The sequence below is a fragment of the Festucalex cinctus genome, chromosome 3 (genome assembly GCF_051991245.1).
Source record: "Festucalex cinctus isolate MCC-2025b chromosome 3, RoL_Fcin_1.0, whole genome shotgun sequence".
NCBI classification, from domain to species: domain Eukaryota; kingdom Metazoa; phylum Chordata; class Actinopteri; order Syngnathiformes; family Syngnathidae; genus Festucalex; species Festucalex cinctus.
In genome coordinates this window covers 21,188,491-21,193,234 of record NC_135413.1, presented here as the reverse complement: position 1 = coordinate 21,193,234, position 4,744 = coordinate 21,188,491, and the positions used below count along the sequence as shown (strand labels likewise).

The 4,744-nt window shown below is 40.7% G+C and overlaps 1 long non-coding RNA gene across 1 annotated transcript; it reads right to left on the bottom strand.

The window, feature by feature from the left end:
* Positions 1-638: 638 nt before the first annotated feature.
* Positions 639-3,758, bottom strand: LOC144016637 (uncharacterized). The gene is made up of 3 exons (XR_013282944.1): positions 3,681-3,758; positions 892-994; positions 639-785 (listed from the first exon to the last, which is right to left on the bottom strand). It is a non-coding gene; the product is annotated as an uncharacterized LOC144016637 (long non-coding RNA).
* Between the last annotated feature and the right edge of the window lie 986 nt (positions 3,759-4,744).

Below are 4,744 nucleotides of genomic sequence, written 5' to 3'. Positions count from 1 at the left end.
TTTTGGTGGCTTTGTGAATAAACCTCATCTAAATTGTATTTTCCTGTCTGGGCCTAGATTTTCTGGGATCCACTTTTTCACCGACGGTAGTTGGTTCGTTACAAGTTGAGCTATAATAATACATTTGTCATCTTATAAAAAAAAAAAAAAAAGTTGCAAGCCATGTCAAAGACATTTTTCTTTTTCATCATTATAAACCAAGGTTCACATTTTCTGTATCCTACAGCAGGTGGACCTGTTTCAGGCCATCATTAATTTCATTTATAAACCTGAAATTACTGCCTTATACAGCCTTTGAGAGAATATCAGAGGTGGTAGCCACTGGTAGGTCAAATGCATCAATACTCTGTAAAGTATCTCACATGCAGAGTCTGACTTGTTCTACTTCTTGGGATTCAGATTACAGCCAAGTTAACAAGTGGAAGATAAAATGAAGTCAGGATTTAGTTCACTTGGTTTAAAGTTGGTTTGTAAATGGTTGAGTTTAGGATTTAGGTAGATCATAAAATATGTGGAGCCAGAAAAGATACATTTTCACCAATCCACTTTTCCACTTCATTTTGGCTACTTGCCAGATGAAAGAATTTGCTTCCTTCGCTGTGGAATCTCCAGGCATGTTTATTAGATGTCAATATTAGAAACTCCATCCAGCCATCCATTTTCTGAACCGCTTACTCCTCACAAGGGTCACGGGGGGTGCTGGAGCCTATCTCAGCTGGCTATGGGCAGTAGGCAGGGTACACCCGGAATTGGTCACCAGCCAATCGCAGGTTAGGAACTTCAAACTGTTTAAAAAAAAAAAAAAAAGATGGAGTGAATGCCATAAAGCAGAATAATCAATTCTTCATTATACTGTAAGACTACATTGTAGGCACAGTTATAGAAAGTCACCTGGAAAGTGCAGTTGTGTGTACAAGATGGCTGCATTTTATTTTCTGGCCTCCTCTCGCACTTTTCGATAGCCTAAGTGAGCCATTGTCAGACTTGAGGCACTCTGTGGTGAGTACAGACAGAAAAGGAGGCAGGTAAGCCAGTTTGTGCGGAGCTCTCATTAACCACCCCTGATGGGGCCTGATGGGAGGACGGGGGGCTTCAGTTTGAAAGAACGAGGAATATGGCGGAACATTGAGAAAGACGCCGCAGACAAAGATGATTTTGTTTGAATGAAAATGTCAGAGATGGTAGTTTTGTTTCTCACCTCCGGTCTTTGGAGGAGGAAAGAGCATCCGGTTAGTATGTCTGTATCTGCGCATTTACGTGTGTATGTTTGTGTGCATGCAAGCGCAAAGCCCATATGCATCCTGCCCATCTGTACGTCTTTTTGAAAGGGGAATAATTGAGTGGTGGAGGACACGACTCGGCACCGCATGGAGCCAGCTGCAGTTGTTGAGAAATGAACAGTCTACCTCAGTCAGTGCGTCTCTCCCTCAAAACAATGAGCGGGTAGGGGGGGAGAGGCGGAGGAAAATTGGATGGAGTGAGCTATGACAAACCATGCTGGGATGGACATCTTCTGCAATCACACTGTGAGAAGAGGTGATGTGAAGGAGACGAGAATATTGAGGGTAAAATCTCAAAGAGGACATGTTATCAATTGTAAAAATACACAGTCTATATTTATAAAATTACGTGACATCACATGGTTTTGACGAAGTCCCGCCTCAATGAATGAAAATACAATCAAATGCTTTTACTTTCTTAATGACGCTTGCATGCTTTTTGCTCAAGGAGTTGTACTGTATATGGCATCATTATTAATCTATAATACATAAAAAATGCTCGGTTCAATATAAAATGCCTTCTATTAGAATTACTGAATTACGACAAAATTGCATGCGTTGGGCAAAATGGATTAAAAATTTACCATTGTGCAGAGAACAGAGAAAGACTAAATAAAGTTATGTTATTGTCATTTGAATTTCATATCTTAGCCACCCACCTAAGGTATGTTTGATTTACGATGTAATTACAGTCACTCGCTTCACAGTAATTCCCTCCAATTGGAGTTCATGAATAATCTGCTATTAGATGCGAGCTGGGCACAAATCCTCAAACAACATGATGTGCCCACAAATAATCAAGCGGTGGCTGGGTGTTATAATATTAGTGGTAAAGTATCCGCTGTGACGCACCATGAAGTGTGATATTTGACAGGTAGAAACACACCCACATACCTACTGACAGGGTGGCTCTGTGGAAAAACAAAGTTAGTGACATCGCTATAATTCTGTCAAGATTGCAGTGGATACATTGAGCAAATCTATTTATATTTTATAAGTTTTTCTATGTTCACTTGATAAAGCCCCACAATAAATCCCACAATGATATTATGAATCCTTCTGATACACCTATTTATGTCACAATTGATTGCTTTTTCATTTTTTGGGGCCTTGTAAAAATTTATGGTGAAGATTTGTAGATATGTGGGGCGGCACGGTGGGTGACTGGTTAGCACGTCCGCCTCCCAGTTCTGAGGTCTTGGGTTCGAGTCCAGGCTCCGGCCTTCCTGGTTGGAGTTTGTATGTTCTCCCCTTGCCTGTGTGGGTCTTCTCCGGGTACTCCGGTCTCCTCCCACATTCCAAAGACATGCATGGCAGGTTAATCGGGTGCTCCGAATTGTCCCTATGTGTGCTTCTGAGTGTGGATGGTTGTTAGTCTCTGTGTGCCCTGTGATTGGCTGGCAACCAGTTCAGCGTGTACCTCGCCTACTGCCCAAAGCCAGCTGGGATAGGCTCCAGCACCCCCCGCGACCCTTGTGAGGAATAAGCAGTCAAGAAAATAGATAGATGGATTCGTAGATATGCACACACTCAAGATTCCGAAATCATAGCCAAAAGGAAGTTGTGACTTTGACTGTTTTCCTCCATTTTCATTGAGTAAATAACAAAAGAAATACGCAAGCTCATCACAATGAGCAGAATGTGCCTCTGATCGGCAAGGAACAACACAAAAGTCACACGCCAAAAGAATTCACTTGAATCTGGTTAGGCTGCAGTCTTGCCCAATAGTGGACAAATAAACTAAACATTGATCTTGTTCTTTTGTTTTGATCATCGCTTTTAGAAAATGGGACCAGATCAGACCACCCCGGCTTTGGTTTTCTCATACAGAGCCAAGTTCTGCTGTGAAATAAGCACATCCAGAAAACCCTCTGCTGCATTCAGTCCTTTATCGCTAAAAACCCACTGGGGCTCTGTTGAGACTCTCCGCTATTATTCTACCTCCAGCCGTCCATGAATATTAATTGTTTTGACTGAGCAAGGGCCAATTTCTTCGCCATAAAAGACTCAATGTTGTTCATTACTGTCGTAGGGCTGTCATCATTACGGAGGCATGTTCTTATTGTATGCTTATGTGTGTGCGTGGGGGTGTGTGTGTGGTGCACTCAGTGTGCGTTTATATCCAACTGTGCCTCATAGTACATGATCCTCTGTGTCACAGCAAACACAATCAATCAAGAGAACCCATTGTGCTATAAAAATAAAAAAACAAAAAAGTGTTGCATCAATAACTGAGCCTGTACATTCAACAATCCACAATGAATGTTCCCAAATCAAACATCCCTTCACCCTATTTACAGCACCAACTCAACATCATAAAAGAAAATAAAAGGGAAGCAGTGGCGTACAATCTTGCCTCTTAAATTTTGATGACATGATGAAAATGTGACAAACACATACTTGCACTGATTGATGTCTTTTTTTTCCCTCCTGTTGTTTCTGTCCTTTAAAGTCAACACAAGTGCGCCAACTCCTTCACTTCACTTCCCATCCAATAAAGATGCAACAAGAGACACCAGTGGGTGGAAATAATGACCACATTCGGCCCTTTAAAAAACATCACACATGAAAGAATCAATCAGTAACATCATCCCTCAAGTTGCTTTCATTTCCATTAAGACAACATACTGTATCTCTCTCAGTGTGTCGATTAACCCAAGACCAAATGTCATGGTGAGCTGCTGAAACACTTTGCACTAAACACACAAAAAAGGTCCATCAGCAGGCTCTCTGTTACTGCCATCAACTTTATTTCTAAGACCATTATTTAACAGTGAAAACAGAGAAAGTAATTTAGAGCACAGTGATGCCATTTGTATAGCCACAGCTGAATAGTGTAATGTGGAATCTGTGACGGGGCTGGTAAGTGACGCTCCATTGCGCCGCCACAAACAACACGAGAGAGAAATGAACCACTGAGGCAGAAGACGGGGATATTTCCCCTCTAAAAAAAAATAAAATAAAAATGGACAAGCACTGCAGAGGCTGCCTCTTCATGCTTAATGTTTCCACATTAAAAACATTAGTGGAAAATCACAGTGTAATTTCTAACGTTGATTTTCCGGTACCATCTGCATCACCCTAGAGAAGATTTATTTAATTATTTGTATGCATTTTTATTTAATTACCATTCATCCAGGTTCTATACCAATTAGAGGTGGGAATCTTGGGGCACCTCACGATTCGATTGCGATTACGATTCAGAGGCTACGATTCGATTATAAAACGATTATTGATTTCCCCCCAGGCAGCAGAAAAAAAACAATGTATTTTGGTGCTTTTAATGTTTCGTACATTAGTTACAAAAATAGTACAAAAGTCCTCTCAGGCCTAAATAAACTACTATTTCAGTATCAAGTTAACAGTTCAAAACAGTAAATAAAATACTCAAGTCCTCATTCTGTAACAACAGCTTTTAAGTATATTCAGTCTTCAACAGAATAAAACATAGCATTGAGCAAAAA